Genomic DNA, 19302 nt, shown 5'->3' with positions numbered 1-19302 from the left:
TGTCAACTTAACATTTTGCTTTAGGAAGTTTTCTGTTAATTAAACTTCGCAATTAGGACTGATTGTTTTAAGGATATTACAAGATATTTTAATGAAGGAATAAGAACATAATCGTGGTGGAGAGGTATCAATACAGATTTCACTTTTGTATCGTTACATTAGTTTATATAAAATTATTATTTAAACTATAATTGAATAACCGACCATTTTACCTGCGCGAAGTCAAACCTATAGATCATGTCTAATGGTATCATCATCATTCTGGCCTTTAACAAAAAATAATTAAAAGATAGATCTTTGTGCTATGCCGTCTGCTTATGCTTTCTGATTCACTTATCATTTGACATAGTACAGCTTTTTTTATTATAAAAAATATACTATGTTGCATCAAATCATATCTGTTTCTTATATCATTTTTAAAATCTATGATAACATAATTTATTATCGAGATATGAGGCCAAAAAACCTTTCAAGAACTACAAAAAGAAAATTGAAATCTGATCATCTAAAATTCGGACGTTTTTCGAATACATATTTATATAACACAGAACTTTTCAAATAATACAAGTTTTATAATTATGTACTAAATAAAACTGTTGACAATTTTGTATGTATGTCGTACTAATGTATACCTAGGCTGATTTTTACTGAATTTCTCTGCCGATGAAGACAAACGATAATGACTTAGCACAATAAAAACAATACAATAAATCTCAATGCTAGCTGTTCTATGTAGCTGGAAAAAACATACAATAATTGCTGCATTAAGTCTGATAAAGTTCATTGGTAACGATATATCATTATTCATTCCGTTACTATAATGTTCATGCAAGCAATAAAGTTCAATTGCATTCCAACATAATAAAGACCCCAGGAGCTGCCTTATGTTTTACGATCATTGGTCTCGTTAGTGACATGGTTTCATATTTCGTTTACTAACTTAACTGCGTCTTACAATTAATATATGAAAGCAATTAAATTTAATTCACCACTATAGATCTTGTATTTCAGATTTTTATTATTTCTTGTCTACTACTAAAAATTACGCGACTTATCCAACGAAAATATGTTATAAAGTAATATAAATATTCGCTCTTTATTAATACCTACTAAACGAATAAAAATATTTATATAGACGCATTAAATTGACTCCATAAAAAATGTTCAATTTATATATTTTACGAATCAGGTGTTCATGAATCACTTCTGATGTAGTACCTTATTTTTACAACAATCATCATGATACCATTAACCTTGGTAATCATTTTTTACGACACATGTATCGCATGGAATTGAAGTAGCGACCAAAATTTATATTCACATATGTCAGAGCATTTTTTTCGTTTATTTTTTCAGCCGCATGTAAAAGTTGCCTTGTGTTAATATTAATAACGTAGTAATTAATCTTTTTATTTATTCTTAGAAAAAATAAAAGGTTTAATATCGTGAATTTAAAAAACTTCGAAACATAACTAGAAATAATCCTTTTTTGTGTTCCCAAACACTATATATACTTTTTGAACAAAATAACTACCCAACGTGAATTTTTAACTCAACTTTCGACAAAATACGTCTTTACTATGAATAGCTAATGAGTGATTGACATGCGTGTTTCTACAAATATTGGCTGAATAATCAAGGCTGTTTGACCAAACGAGAATGAGAGTCGATTATGAAAGTACAAACTAACAATGTCATCTTCAACCGACTCTTAATCTCGATCGCAGTAAGAAGGAATAACGACCGCACCGATTAATCTCCATCGTGTCTTCTCCATCGCACGTGACATTGGCGAAATAATCTGTGCCCTCTTGGCACAAATAAAAGCCAAAACTAAAAGAAAAAAAAAGAAGGAATAAGAAGTCACTATCGTAAATATTTAGATCGGTGATTGTCAAATGCATATCAAAACAAATCATACTATAAACGATTTCCAATTGTCACTATTGGACATTAGAAAAAGGAACATCGAGGTGAAGTTTGATAAATCAAATTTGGAATCAAGATCTCAAGAAGCAATAATCACCAATAACAGAGCATAGAGAAAGTAATAAGAACGGAAACGGGCTTGCAGGTAATACGAAAGATGTTTCCTATATTTATCACCTAAATTATCTATATTATAAATGGAATGAAAGCTGTGACTTCATTGATTACAATTAAAAACGTAGCGGAATATTATATCAAAGATAAGCTAACCAAAACTAAAAAAATATGCAGAAAATGTGATTAGAAACCGATTTCGAGTGACGCCCAAACCCTATACATATACGCATTCGTTTCTGCAGTAAAAACGCAATAGACGACTACTATTTACGATATAGACAAGTCTTTACGGAGTGTGGGGGCTGAGCAGATGTTTTATAAAAATAGAAGATGGATGATTCTATCGACAAAGAGACTAGACACGGCCTATAATAACAACAGCCTTACCTAGTAAAAAAAATACTATTTTATATGCTTATCGTTGGTGCTGACTAGCAAAGCATCGAATCAAGTCAAGAAAGCCTCAGTTAACGCAATATAATAATAAATTGCCATAATTAAATAATAGCTTCTAGTAATTTCTAAACGTGAAGAGCTGATAACGCAACTGTCTGATTACGGTAATTATCAGTAAATCTTTTAATTTTGTAAAGTCTTCAGGCAATATTGCTTTAAGGTTATTGAAGTGACGTAATTTTCTTGCCCTAGGGAATACACAACTATGTATAAGTATGCACTTAATTTAACGGTACTGCAGTCTGCAGTAACATAATTGTTTCAATTTATTAACAGGTGTGTAATATAACTTATAAGATTAATCACATCCTCAGTATTTACTAGAAAACTATAGAAATTAAAATATTACATTTTTATGTATTTGAATCATAGGATTAAAAAAAAGAATGAGCGACAAACGTGAGCGCGCTTTAAATTATTTTATTATAACCTCAAGCTGGATCTTACAATTCAAAAATAACAAGAAACATCAAACCGAGCAAATCGTTTATAGAAATTACACAATGAATTAAAACTTTTACGCATTAATCATTTCAAATCGAAGTTTTAATTTGAATCGATTAGCATTTAAAATACGCGTATGGTGGCTTGAGCAGATGGCTTCAAACAGGTTACTTTAAATTCATTATCAAATGACACGCGCTCCGAACAGACCGATTTAACTCATCAACGGGAATCCAATTTACTTACACCAGTGTACATAAGTTAATTATTGTTATGTACATTTACTACAACTGGATAAAGTCCTCACTGTTATAATGGTTCATGATTGGAAGCTTATTCTATCAAATTTCGTAAGGCACTAAGGCTTGAAAGGAGAACAAACGGACACATAAATTGTCTGTTTGTCAAAGCGTCACGCGAAAATCAGAGGAGCCATATTGAAGTTTTTTTGTGTTAAAAAAAATTATGACTAAACTCACTCACTACAATGAGAAGAGGCGGAAATATAACAATAAACCACTTACGAAATGTACCCGATGGATACGCAATGAGGACTTCGTAATAAACGAAAATATATGCGGGCGAGACCGCGGTTATTAGTTCCTAAGTGATACAAGAATACATATTAAATATCGTATTTTATATATAATAAATTTATAAATTACCAATATTTTACTCCCGAATGAATTTCATGTTTAATTTTGTTCAAGTCTAATTGTAGGCATTATTCGTAGATAAAAGAGCCCTGTATCAACTTTGTATTATATTAGTGCTCGGTGCGACACAGATTCTGAAATGTATGGCGAGGACAGAGCGACAATCAGACACATTGACACATTTGTCTTGTACAGATAGTATAACCATTTAATTATAATTATTTTAAACGAAACAATTGTAATTTAATTTAAAAATTCATTTTTTTTTCTATCAAGATTTACTTGATTAAACAGTCAAGATATGTTAAGATATGTTGAGCTATGTAAAAACAGGGCAGACCGAATCGAGCTACGTAACTTCATGTATTTAATTTGACACATAATGTTAATTTGTTATATTTATATATTATAGAAAGAAAATACAGTTCAGTGTTTCTATATTTAGTAGGCAATAACTATGATCTACAGTTGGGAGTATAGGCCAAAAGTTACGTTAGGTTTAAAGAAAGAAAATAATGGTTAAAAGAGCTAAAATCTAAAACTATTGTTTATGAAGGATACCGCAAAATGTAAAAGAATTTAATAAGATGCGTCAACGTCTAATGCAAAATATCTGAAAAATATTTTGCCGTTAGCATAATTCAAAGCCCGGTAATATTAATATAATATAGTATATTTATATAGAAAAACCGATTCTAACAGCAAATTAATTAGGTATTGTGCATATTTAAACATTATTTTAATTTAGTTTTCAGTTTATGTGTACTTGCATTCAAATTTGTGATCCGGTTTTGATTTTTTTGTTAATATTAATTTTATCATAGATACTTTCGAATCTTTCAAATTTAAATACGTTACAAAATGTATTTAAAAAAATCACCAATGGAGACTACATATAGAGATTACAGACCAAGTTTCTGACGTAACTTTAGAATCTTTACCCTAAGCTACTTCCTTAGCTGTATAACCTGACATCGAAACTTGATTAAAGGCAGCATTTTATGTTTGAATCGCGTGATTGCCTTCATATTTGCAATTTAATTCCAGTACTAGTTGTTACGAATCTAGCATTTGTAAGCAAGCTATCAACTTAAAATTCAGATGTAATTAACTGATCTACAATTTGCATTCGGGATTACGATCTAGTTCTGGTTGTTATCGCTACGTAATACCTACCTGATTAGATTGATAACAATGTCAATCTCGGCACGTTGAATAATATACATTAATCTTTTAATGGCATATTGCAATATAAATTCCTGAATTACTTATATAATTTTCGAAAAACATTTATTACTTTATCATGAATGTTTAAAGTTTAGTGTTTTAATCTCGAAATATTCACTAGTTATGGACAGGATGTTTTAAAACTTAAGCGGTTCTGTTTTTCTATATATTATATGTGGTTAGCGAAATACATATCACAAGTATAATACAAAAGAAGACGGTCTTAAAAGTAACGATTTCTCGTCATAAATAAGTCAGATAATACGCGTAATAAAGAACAACTCGCAGTGGATACAATGGTGCAGCTTGAGAATAAATAAAATTAAATTCTGTACCACAATAAAACAACGTAAATTTACTTTGAATCGAAACTTAATAAGAAGGAATAAAAAATAACAAAATGGGGGAGATTAAAACGAATAATTCAGGCGCAAAGACATTCGCGTGAAACAAATCCTTCGTAGAGGTGTGTCTACATAAACCAACTTTGACAGGAGACGCCCAGCAGTGCTCCGTAGCTGATGAGAGATATACGGTTTAAGCGTTCACATGAAGATTTAGGAGGAAAAGTGATGATGAAGTTGGCAAAGAACCAGAGATGAAATATCCTTGAAGAAATGGACGGTTGATTTGTAAATTAGTATTGCAAAACGAATCTGTATTCAATTGCATGCACTTATGAGTCGTAGCAATTTTAGAAGTTGATACACGATAAGATATCTTTATGCTTTCTAACACAGCAAGTTTTCCTTAGATAGTTCGGTTTGCGCAATATGACATAATCGAGCCTTGACATTGTTGATCTCATACGCCAGGCGCGTACTAAAGTAATACCAGGTACTCGAGCAAAAATTATTTAACATATGTAAAATAATAAAATAAACGTTTAACTACCGAAACATGCGATAAAAAATTATATTATTTTTTGTTATTGTTCCACTTCTTTAATATTTTAATCGATGCCGACGACTTCATGTTCTAGAAGGTTGAATACCTGGGTTTAATTAAGACCGCCGTTTTCAGTAAAATCTCATCTTTTGTATCAGATTGGCCTTACCATAAAATCATGAGAGTAAACGAATAAAGAGTGCACTTGTATTTGCGCACACGCTTGTAAACTATACCTCCGCAGTTAGTTAGTGTCCCTTGAGAATAGCTGCCGTGACTGAAATTGGTTAGGACATCATCACTTACAGTTTACCAGTTATGAGTTTAATTTATTAATTAATCAAATATTGAAAAATCCGCCACTTGTTTAGTTTAGAACGGAAAACTACGCCGAAATAAAGTATACGTTGGTCGAGCAAGGTCGTTCCACAAATCACTAGTTCTGCCAATTTGACACCACTCACCTCCACTTATTGGACAAAGTGGAACGTGTAAATGAAGAAACGATACGCCCAGCCCGCAACCGTTTAACAGGCATCGGTAATGATGAAACAGATGTCAAGTTTGAAGGTAATATTCATTTAAATATAAGAAAGATAAAAAAATTAAATGAAGTAACTTTTTTATCAGCATTTATTCTAGAATATAATATTTATTTATTGGAAAAGGCAATTAGAATAAAATAATTGCATAAAACGCAACCGCACAATCATTATAGTGTAAAAATAAAAAAATATAGTAAGTGGAATATTTGAGACAGATAACGTTATCGCAGAACAATTTTGTCAAAAGTTTATCAATTTACATCGTATTATAAACGTCACAGTCATCACTGACTGTTTAATCGAATTGTCCCCAATCAGAGAGTACGGGTGAAAGCAAAACACCAACTGTCATGTAATTCGGCCTATAGGGGCGGGGTGCTAATAATGTCATCGTATCAACGACGCCTCCGTACCTTCGAGTGGGATTTGCATACAACGATCGCCTGAATTCACGTGGAGAAATCTCGACGTACAACTTTTTAAGAGTCTGCAAGCATTGTGTGTTCAACGAAGCTGTTTCCATTACCCATTTGAGCAAAGTGAATACTTTAGGGTCAACGTACGAATGCTCAAGACCGAGTGAATCGATAACTGGTACTTGTCTCTTGATATTATTAAATTGCGATATTTTAATCATTGTATAGCTCTGTGTTATTTTTTTAAATTTCAAATCACAAATTCCTGCGCTGCGATTACTACATATAAAAAGTGCAATAAGTAATTCATTCGAAAATTGTTATAAATCTGAAGGAATTTTATAACTTTTGTTACAAATGTGTTTCAATGTCTGAAGCAAAATTCAAAATTATATTTATGATCTAAATTAATTTAAAAAAAAATTTAAAATATCTTCGTTTGTACATATTGTTGCCTTTTAAATATATCTTCGTGACCTATTATACTTTCTTAACATAAAATAATATAAAATAAATATTATATTGAAAACAAAACTGTTAAAAAATAATCATTGTTTACAATTTAGTTTAAGAGCACTCCGCTGCTATTTTAGAAATATTATTTCTTTAGGATACCAATGTACTTTTTTCAATCTAATAGGTTTAAATAGAATTGTCATAAATTAAATGATTTGCATTTAATTTATATTGATAATGTTTATTGAATAGTTTATGGGTTGAAAATACTTAATTAATAAACAAAACACGCGCGCGTTGAATTAAGTGGGTGAGGGCCAGTTGTGTCTCTGTGAAGAAAGATTCTCTTAAAGTGTTTTACAAAACGTTATAATCTCTACAAATATATTTACCCTCAAAATTTTCAAACAGTAAAAAATAAACATTTTTTCTAAAAACTGCTTATTTCTCATAACTTCGTTTTGATTAGACAAAATTTGAATAATCCGTCGTACTTGAAAAGTGGTTACCAACATGATTCTAGTATGAGAACAGGTTTAAATACTTTAGATTTCGTAAAAGGCATATTTTTCACCTCGTACTTCCGACTCTAGCGTAAAATACAACGAATAACATGAACAGGCTTTGAAATCCACTCGACTCTCGGCGTGCTCAGCTAATGGACCGAACCGTACGTATACGACAAACAACCTTACATCACCTTTATACAGGTTATAGGTTTAATGATCATGGCATTTTTTAGGAGATCCACTCAAAAAAACAAGCGTGAGATAGTCTAAATTATTAAGTGAAATAAAGTAACAGACTGTGTTTCTTCTCTTCTGCTGGGCAAACACTAATCTATGATATGAGTTTATACTGAGTTACATTAAGACTTCCTCAAAAACAGTATTTTGAAAACTTTTGCCAAGCAAGAGATGAATTGTATAAAATAATGTAGAACTTAAAATACTCATTATATCAGATAACGATCATCATTAGGACTCATTAGGTCAGTATCATATCCACTGCCGAAATAGCTGGCTCCGTAAATATTTCCGTCATCTCAATTTAGAATATATGTATACTATTATAATTTTAGTAAGAATATTGTTATACTTTTAATTATATTCCAACTGTCGGTATTTAACATAATAGTAACGCAACACAACAAAAAGAAGTCATGGCCGCAGTCAAGTTCAAACCTCTGGGTCAACCTTTATTACCTTTAGACAAATTTCAAATACTTTCCATTTACGAGTCACGATTACAGGGTTATCTTTCAGTCACAAGAGACAACGAACTCGTTTTAAATTACAAAAACGAAATCCTTAAGGTTTATATTGCACGCAGTCTTGTTCCTCTTTTAACTTCATTACCATGTCAACGTATTTACTTTGAATTTTTTTTAAGCATTTGACCTTCTGAATTCTAATAACATTGCCGATCATCAATATTTACATTAATCATCAGTAATTACATTACTTCAGCTTCCAATAGGATTAGTCTTATTATTTGTAGCATTATTAAAATTATTGAAAGATTTAGTTCAGAATAATTTAGTACTGTAAGGCGAAAATGACGGTAAAACCGATAATGACATATTTGTAAGTAGGATAAAATGATCTTCTAATAGCTTATTTGCACGTTATAGAAAGGTGTACTATTTTAATATTCGTGGAAACCTTGACCAATACTGCCCAAAGGGTTTACCTGCTGTACTACACTGTAGCATCTGCTATCTTATTGTTGTGAATTATGGATGACGGAGCAGAACAACTGGTTCGAATTACGCATTATACGTGCAAAAAATATCTGGTTTACACACGCTTAAATACGACTCTTCCAATATTGTATATGCGTACATAATAAGTGGTTGGTAATTCAACGAATTTAATATCTTATATCTGGTTCTCATAGTAGTATGTCAAAAGTTATTTCGTTTCTATGAAATAAACACACCTTAAATTTTAAAAAAGAGGAAGATAAGTAGAACTATTTACTTCAATATAAATAGTGCTTGAAAGTTTTTGATATTATAATTAATAAACGGTAATAAACTATTCATGAAATATATGTAAATAGCAAGGAAGCTATTTTAATCTTATACACAAAATTTACGATGACGAGAAATTACTGAATTTCCTTTCGTTTATTTTCAACTTGCACTCGCACTGGCTATAAAGGTTGTGTAGTGGTCATTTAATGTAAATGTATTCATGCGATTAATCACATTAACTTTAATAATAATTAAAAGTTATTTTATCCTTTACTCATAAAGTTCATTAGGTATGTTGAATAAAAACCACGTAACTACGACTGAATTGACTTTTGCCACAGAACTAGCAACAGAAATTAAAAAAATTGACTATCGAAACTCCATTGACCGTGAACCATTACCGGATGTTAAACGAAATAAAAGAGTATAGTAGCAGATAGCTGTTACTCGACCCACATAAGTAACCTCGTTACAACGAAATCGCAATGTAATTTTGCGACTCACATTTTTCGGAACACTTTTACTTCGACATCAGGTTACAGTTTTTTGATGACACCAATTTCTCTTTCAATAACTTTTAGTTAAACTTCGGCTATAGTGCCCTCAATGTTTATGTAGGTCTTCGGATCTTCATATTGCCCTACAAATACTGATAGTATCAAATTTAACGTACGAATAAATATATGTCTGTGGTTTGTCAGTTATTGAGGTTATTAAAATTATTGTTTAACACATATTACGAATAATCGAATTGAAATAAACTAGAATGTGAATAATAAAGCAAAGACTCGTAATACTGAAAGAAACATAATTTTATAAAACTTGGAAGAAATCACCATGAGCACATAGAAACGAAACGGACGAGCCGAGTTATTCACTAATATTTCGCTATCTTCATTTCGTCGTTTTCGAATCATATTTTACGTTTGCGCAAACTGTACAAGCTTTCTCTCTTGTACTCTGATTTTGCTTAAATTTCGCTTATTTTACAATCAATGTACTTCAATGGAATAAAATCTCTTCTTGCTTATGTCTTCTGGCTTAGCTATGTAGAAACTGATAGTTTGAATCAATATTGGAATCGTACTAAAAATATTTTAGATTTCTAATAGTCGACGAAAATTTCGACTAACATCATAGAAGCAACAGCAACATATGTAACAGATATCGTAGCAATTATAAGACGCAAGGCGTAATTTTAAACTTTACTCAGTGAGGTTCGCAAGAGAGCTTTTAGTCTGAGTCAATTATCACGATTTCATTGATTGTAACTTGTAACGAAATTTTCCATCGCATAAAAACTATGTATAAAATTACGGTCCAAATTTATAGTCAATTAAACGTTGGGCACAAATACAAAGCCGGCTCTACCAGAGGAACTAGTCAAAGCAAACGAGAGCGAATCTAATACAAACTTGTAGCACGCTGGATTACTTTCATCTGTTGAGATACTGAAAGCAAACTTTTACTTTCAAAGTAGAAAGAATTACAGATTGAATATCAAAATAGACCTATTATTACACATATACAAATTAACTATAATAAAAACATATTTGATTTCCAGATATTGGTATAAAATCATAAAATGTGCCGTATATCCAGATAGATGGAGAATGTAATTCATGAGTGCAAAGAAAATAACTTATTAAATTGAACCGTTACAATTTAACGCTGTTAACGCGCATTGCTTAGCTCATAAAACCTTAATCCTACACCATTTAACGCACAATACTAAAGGCATAAACCTGCCGGCACTGCGAGAGGGATGTCGACCGTTAACTGACCAACAGAAAGCAATAAGAAACCAACCTGTATCTACTTGATATTTTACTAAAGTAGAGATACCATAAATAAACTATTACATAGGACAAACTAATTAACAATCTAATCATTTTATGCATTATTCACAAAATTATAGTATGAAGATAAACAAAACAGTTATATGAAGGTATGGATATAGTATAATTTGGACATTTAAATGCATCGTATTTAAAACTTTTGTAATATCAATTAACGCGTAGACCAGTCCACAGTATCCCTGACAAATGGAGTTTTACTCTAGCAATATTTTGTTAAGCACGTAGGGGTAACGTACGAGGCAAGGGACAATAACATTGTCCCTTCTTTTTATATCCACCTTAAACTATTAAACAGAACATAAATAGTCACGCCAGTTTTTTATACAATTAGTCATTTTTACAATCGCTTATTATTTTATTTGTTTTATGAGAATATAGTTCTGATAATTTTAATATACTTAATATTAATGTTGATATGATTTAATAAAACAGTATGCATGCAAGGTTGTAACATTACAAGTATGAAAGTTGAAAAAACTATATAAAATAATGTAATAGACAGATATTTAATTTATTAAAATTTTATAATTTAAATTTCATTGATAATTATATAGACTTGATACAACTAATTAGATGCTAACTTATATCACCCGTTGAAACGGCAAAAAGCTTAGAAGGCAGCGTCACATAGTAACCACATTAATAGGAAAATTTATGTCAGAACAAGAAGCAGCCCACGAGAACTGGTCAGACGAAAGCGAAACCTCTCTAATTACTTTCATCGGTCCAGAAACTAACAAAGTTGCTTTAACAACTGAGTCCGAAATGAGGACGTTAACGGATATAATAAAATATTTAAATGATAATATTAATTATATAACACAGTTCAAGACTCAAAATTCTTAAAACGCAATAAAAACACACCACTATAAATCATCTTCAGAACTGGGGAGAATAAGTAAGTCTTTTGTCACTTTTCATCTAATCTTACATATTTTGTCTTTTTTATAACAGAGGTGGCGGGCGGGCAAATATGTCACCCGATGGTAAGTGGTAACCACTACCCATAAACATTGGCCCCGTAAAACATTGTGCCTTTTGTGTGCCGTTACTCTGGCGAACTCTCCCTTTAACAGGACCAGTACTAAATATTGCTGCTTGCCAGTAAAATATATGATGAATTGGTACCCATCCACTTGGCTTGAGCTTGGCTTTAATTGGCTTGACTTAACCTCTTGGCTTTTACCTCAAACCCCAACCACCAAGTAAATGTCTAGGGAAAATACAAAAATATATATTCATACATTATATATATCTGTACTTCCTACTATTCTAGAACATTGTACATATCTTTAAATTTTCAATAATATATATTCTTGTAAATTTTTACTTATTTATTATTTTATTTTTTTATTACATAATAATTATCATTTAGTAACGGAAACGAGTTCTTGTAATGTAAACATATTAAGATAAATAAATATATATATATCAGACAAAATATTTTTAAAAAGTCTGTATAATTATTAAAAATAATTATTTTTGATAGAATCACACCGGTATGTTAGACTGAAGTTAAAGATAAGAGTTTATCATTATGTCCTAGCAACCGTACTGTTTATCAAAACTATCTCTGTTTATTTGACTCTGTATCAAGTTGATAGGCCAAACCACCTTCATAGGCATTCCTCGTGAATAAGAAATTAAAATTGCTTTCAGAAAGTTGTATATAATATAACTTTACTCGCAATACTCTGCTACTTAAATAATGACTCAAACCTTTTAGAAATTATACGCTAACGCTCAGTCGAGCAGATTATATGTAGGTAATGATATACACACTTAAAAGTTATGACTGCGGGTATTAAAAATACAACAGTAAATTATGTCATTTTAGTGATACTTTTAATGATAGTGATGCTTGAGAACTACGGTCAATATACGATAAGACAGCCGTGGGAGTTATCTCTCCCGATATGAATGAACTTCCCAAAGTTCGTGTTAACTTTGCGTAAAGATAATAAAAGAACGCTACATAATCATATTCGTATGTATTTTTCAATATATTTTAAGAATAAATGAGTAATAATAGACACCAAATTGGCTTCCTATCTAATTGTAAGTTGAAGCCTTCTAATACGCGGTCATCACTGACAGTCTACAAAATTGCATTTGTTAAATTATCTAATTGAAATTATGTGCTCGATATTAATTTGTCTGCTGCATATATTGCCTAATATACAGCAGTAAAATGAGATCAATTATGATAAAATTAAAATTTATACATGCAAACGAATTACTTGATTGTATCATTAAAATTCATGACAATACATATCCTGAAAACTTAAGATTGCTAAAAGTTTTCACAAAGTTTACATTGTACATGGTTCATATTGATGTTTATTATTAAGTTCGGGAGGTTAGAAGGACGAATGTCTAGAGGTCGATGAAAAGGACGAAAGTCTGGAACGAAATAATACTAAAATTTAAGAAAATTTTACATTAAGACTCTTAGATTATCTTCTTTTACTTTTTATAAATTTTTGTGTCTTACTTTCACTGGCTTATAAAGACAGACCGTATACAACAACACAAATAATTTATGTTTAGCAATAGAATAAATGATGCGTTGTTTTATGGCTAAAAAGACAGACCGGCTTGTACAAGGCCCTACCAAAAGTAAAGTTATTTTTCATAACCAATGAAATAATTTCAAAATCTTTATTAAATATAGAAATTACAATTATTTTTGACTATCACAAAACTACTTTTGGTTGGAAAATAAATACCTCAGATCTGATAAGAACTGGCGATAGAAACTCAGTGTGACTTTTTTTATTTTAATAGTTCTTTTTTACTGTATATATAGCTTTTTGTCACAGCCTGGAGGCAATCGTATCATACCCAAAATGTGTTTTTATCTAAAAAAAGTCATTAATTTTATAATATCCTTAACAAATAACATTCACGTTTTTTTCTTAGTATACTTATTTTTTTATCAAACAATTGAACATTTTTAATCGTTTACTGGGATATTGTTGTAAAGATTCCATCTTACTCTTAAAACTACATATACTCAAAGTAAAAGAACACTATTTTTTCTCCACAATATACATTAATTTACATATGAAAAAGACCACACACGAATGTTTTTTGTTATTCTTAACATGCAAGAGTGCATACGACTACAGTTTTTATAAACAGAAATAGGCTGGGGACGGTAACGCCAGCCCAAATGTCGACGACAACTACACGAGTGAATCTGCTCTTCATTAAAGTAATCGGTATGTCTCGCATTTTTCTAAATCATCTATCAACACGTGATATTTCTGTACGACAAAAGGCATTGTAAAATAAAGAAAAGTAGGCTTTGTGATTTGAAGTAATATATGCTGCAAGCATTGATAAAACTTTATATTGATTGAAGTGGTTGAGTACTATAAAGTTAAATCGATATTAGCAGAGCCTTCGATTTAAACCCATTTTCTTCACTGTTTATTTATTGAACACTCGGATTATCTAATCGCTGTCTATATTTATAATAAGTATATTTTCTTTAAATATTTACACGCACTAACATAGTAATTTGTTAAGCCAAGAGTCATACTATGTGATCAACGACCTATATAAGTAGCGGCAAATCGGTCATTTCCAGTAACGCACACGTATTTACACGGTCTTATCTTGTTGACATGACATCCATCAGCGTTTGATCAGAACACAGTGTTGAGTAAATAATGGGGTAAAGATATGACTGTTTAACTAACTTAACTTACTTAATGACTGACGTTTTATTTTCCAAATTATTGTATACCTGGGGCCAGCGTGTTGATCCCACCCGTTGATATTTTAATTTTATTACAGAAACTTAAAAAAGATCACAACCGGTTCAGTTTCGAAGTGGAACGCAAATGACATAAAATTATGACCTTCAAGAATGAATCGCTGATGTTTAATTGATCGGATTACCATTGAATTAAATTTGGGGGATTTGATGGAGTAAAAGCTTGAAAAGTTTAAACCAACCGCATAAGAACATATTTTAACCGAAAACTTGCAAGCTAATTGTAAAAAAGTAAATTAAAATAAGTTTATATTTCCTAGTTAATAATTACTAACTGTACAAATACAAAATTATGAGCAATTATTGAACAACTCACACCATACACTTTAGACATTAAAGGCAAAAGTCTAAAGTAACACAGAAGTTTTGCAGCTAAACTAAGTACCATTAAGCCTAGATCGTGAATTCCATTTTTAATGGTAATGCGAATATATCTTAAGCTGATTTTGAAATAAACATTTGCATACATTCTAAATAATCCAAACTAGCAATTTAATATATAGATGGCACTTACGATCAATTTCGGCTTATTGCTGATTCCTTGGCACTTAACGAGTATAGCGCATACGACTAATATATTGGCAAAAGGACTTTCTGAATCTGTTAGCGTCGGTAACACTGGCAAGGATCACTTATCAATCGGCAAAGTGTACAACACCGTCGGTGGTCGGTGCGTCGCGCCTCGCGTGCTAGTCAGAGCGGAGTGCCGGCGTGCGGCGTCGACTCTTGTAAACAAATAGTTGGTGGGGGGCCCGCCAAAAAGCCTGGTCGAATCACGCCGCTCACTTACGTCACTACCAACGATACACAAGCTGACCGCTCTTGAAGATTTACCTTCAATTACTCCTAGAGATAAGCTTTTGGGCCATGTTTAAGTGTAAGTCGTTATTGAAGTATAATTGACATAAATCTGTTTGGGCATGTATTAGCTTAACTTTACAAGGCAGGTGATTAGCAAAACGGTAGTGGAAGGATAACATATCTTAAGCATACAAGACATAATAACTTCTACAGAAATTCAATTTAAGGCAATATCTCAAAATTCGGTATATATTAAATATGATAAATTCTGTTATACTGTCTTGAAAAATAAAACAATAATAAACACAGCGCTATTATCTTGTCATTAAGCAGCAGAAATAACGCAAATGATATTAATCTATACTAATATTATAAAGAGGAAAACTTTGTTTGTTTGTTTGTAATGAATAGGCTCAAAAACTACTGGACCGATTTAAAAAATCTTTCACCATTCAAAATCTACATTATCCACGAGTAACATAGGCTAAATTTTATTTTGGAAAAAATACGGTTTTTCGGGCGACCGCTATTAAACATATAAAAATATAATAAGCTTTGAATTTTCAAAAAATATTCAATGTACAGATTCGGTCGATTTATTCATTAATTATATATATAGAAGAAAATTGTCGGTAAATAAGTTTACAAAATCAAAAATCATGTCATAATATAACTAAAAAAAAACTATTTACATCACATCTATGATCTGTATAGTGTTATAAAGTTTCCATATTTTTCACAGTTTAAGAAATTCATCTTCTTACTTCTATTTATTTAAAAATATATATTTTGTATTTTCATGGGTTATTTTAATTTCCTTTTGAGATACGCAATCCTGTCACAAATCCGAAATCTATGCGGACGAAGTCGCGGGCAGAAGCTAGTATACATATATAAAAAACACATTATATTTACAAAAATAATTATACAAAGCGTTAATATTTTATAACGCTTTGTCTAATTCTTTTCTTCCCCTCATAGAAGAAAAGCACGTTTTGCCTATAAAATAATTAACACCATTTCAAAACCACCCAAATATAATGCAACACTATAACTGCATCTTTTTTTAAATAAAAAAATGCATTTATTGTAATTTGTTATGATGAACAAATTGTAATCTATCTATTTATATAAGCTTTTTTAAAAAATCTATTGAGATTTAATTACATTTTTCTGTTGTCTAGCCGACTTCAGCCGATTTCAACTAAATAAAAGAAATCGCGTCTGCTTTTTAAGACAAATAGTGTAAGCCAAAAAAGAACTAGATTTTCGGAATTCCTAATGACTGACAAAATGTATAAATTTAAGCAGGTATAAACTGTGCAAATTCAGTTTATACCTACTAGATAAATCTAGTTCAATATTAAAATTTGATATTTTATGTACCTATACATTATCATTCAAGGTTTGAATTTCATCAAAACATAAAATAATTAAATTTTATTGGTAGAAAGAAATCACGAAAAGTCTTGCAAGTTTTACTTTTTTTATGATAGGTTTTTGAGACAAATACTGAATAATTGAGAAAAAAAAAGTGTATTGAATTAGGTATATTACCTAATTCTATGTTACAAATGTTGTAAGCGCTTAAAAGTGTTTTCTTTTCGCGAAAAATACATATTCTGTCTCATGTTATCCGTACTTCAAGTAGATAAGATACTCGTCGATCCGGCTCTACAGAGACGAGTTTACTATGGGAAAAACCCTATCAAAGCTCAATAGTAAAACAATAGTTTGTCTTTCATATTCGACAAGTCTCTACCTTAAAACTATATTTTTTTAGTTATATACTTTACTTAAACAAAGTTTCACTGAATACAATCGCAATATTTTATGAGTGAGCCAGTGTACAGGCTCAAGGGACTTAACAGCCTAGTTCCCAATGCCCTGGTTGATGGTGCATTGGTGTTGTATGGAATGGTTAATATTCCTTACGGCGCCAATAAATATATATAGGCAATAGAACCACTTACCATAAGGTGACCCATTTGCTCGTCCAGCTAACGGTTTTATAAAGGAGAAAATTATAAGGCTTATGGAACCTGTTATAAAATATCCCACGATTAATTGATTTAATTTCAGAGTCAAAATTAAAGAGCCAAGATTTAAGTTTCTCGAGGTAGTATTTATAGTGACACATTCACTAATATCCCGTATCGAAAAAAATGGAATAGACATTGAACGAAAGAAACCTGGTGAACGAATAGTATCCTAGCTGGTAATAAGGTAAAGCTTACGGTGATATTGCTCTAAAATACAATTATTTAAGTTTTAGTCATCAAATATCGCTAAGTACAAGGCTTTTATTACTTAATAATATTGTACCAAAAATCCTTTGTATTTTTATACAACACTTATAAACACTTGAGCAATCATAATCCCGCTCCTATTATATACCACTAAATGCGCCTGCGCAATGAATATTTATTTATTTAATATTTATTGCATACAACAAACATAACTAAAGCGAAAACAAAAAGAAATGAAAATTTAAAAGTACAGCATGCAAAAGCGACCTTATCGCTTCCACTGATCACTTCCAGACAACCTGTTGTAAAAATAGTACAAATGACTACAAATAAAAATGAAAAATATGGTATTTATTTAATTTATTTCAACCCTTTCTATAGTCACTTTGGATAATACTTTTAAAAACTTTCTTGACGCAGGCAAATCTTTTCGACAATATTACTCGACTTTTTACATACATTTATTATTATCTTTTATATTGATTGTTGATTATTCCATTTTGGACTCATACATTCGAGTTTCAATGTAACAAAAATATTTAGTGTTCAGAATATAAATAAATTATCTTCTTGCCCGAGAAGTTTAGTAAGTAGGTCATACCGTTCCTATAGTCTGATCGTGACCACATTGGATGTAAATCTGCCAAAACGTCGAATATAAGAGGTATAATTGAAGTATTACAGGATACGGTTATAGAACATCGAGGCTGTCTGTATATGGATAACGTTCGTTCGTATAGTTCGCATACTGATGTAAAATAGCAACAGTTTTAGAAATTATTTTGTATTATATTTAATTTATAATCGATTTAAGAAATAGATTTTTATTTAATTGTTAACTTTAGAACTAATAAATGAACATTAAATATACGTTATAAACATACTTCATTAAATACAGCTGAACAAGTTAGTTTTTTGAAATGGGAATTAGTTGATTCGACAAAATATCTTTGCGTCCGATAGTAAATTTCTTGAGATTACAACACATACACAACGAGCCACGGAGAAGGAGCAGTGACAAATGAGGAACTACATATATTGTTTATTCTTGTATCTTTTCTTTTTACAATTTTGCTATAGTGATTACAGTTTTTTAAACATACTTTTATAACAAGGGCGATTGAGATATGCAAAATTGGACTTTTTTTACGATAAATATTTCAATAAGAAAAATCTGTTTAATAGGGGTTTACCTACTATTTATTAGCTTCGAGAATTAAATTATAAAAATCATTCATTTACACTTCATACAAATTGTATTAAACTTACTGTACCAACTTACATACATCATTGAATACAATATTCTATAAGCAGTTTATTAAAATCTATGAGAACGAACTAAATTAAAAAATAACAATGATGGCTCTATAATCACTAGTTTATATACATATGTATGTATAATGTATATACATGTCATGATGCACCTGCAGAATGGCGTCTAGTCCAGAACCGTAACCGTAAACCCGTAGATTACAAGACACATTCAACTCTACTCCA

At 30.8% G+C, this 19302-nt stretch overlaps 1 protein-coding gene across 2 annotated transcripts in view; it reads right to left on the bottom strand.

Moving 5' to 3' along the window:
• LOC113401364 (solute carrier organic anion transporter family member 74D-like) overlaps positions 1 to 19302 on the bottom strand; it is a 59479-nt gene that overhangs the window by 31061 nt on the left and 9116 nt on the right. Inside the window, exon 1 of one of the 2 annotated variants that reach the window (XM_026641251.2) lies at positions 15270 to 15481. The exons of the other annotated variant lie outside the window; for it this stretch is intronic. The gene's annotated coding sequence lies outside the window, so the exon portion shown is untranslated. Of the gene's footprint in view, positions 1 to 15269; positions 15482 to 19302 lie in introns of those variants that run through there. 2 annotated transcript variants of the gene reach the window in all.

Source organism: Vanessa tameamea, chromosome 2 (assembly GCF_037043105.1).
Source record: "Vanessa tameamea isolate UH-Manoa-2023 chromosome 2, ilVanTame1 primary haplotype, whole genome shotgun sequence".
Taxonomy (NCBI): Eukaryota; Metazoa; Arthropoda; class Insecta; order Lepidoptera; family Nymphalidae; genus Vanessa; species Vanessa tameamea.
The sequence above is the reverse complement of the archived record's forward strand: the minus strand, read 5'-3'. Positions and strand labels throughout refer to the sequence as shown.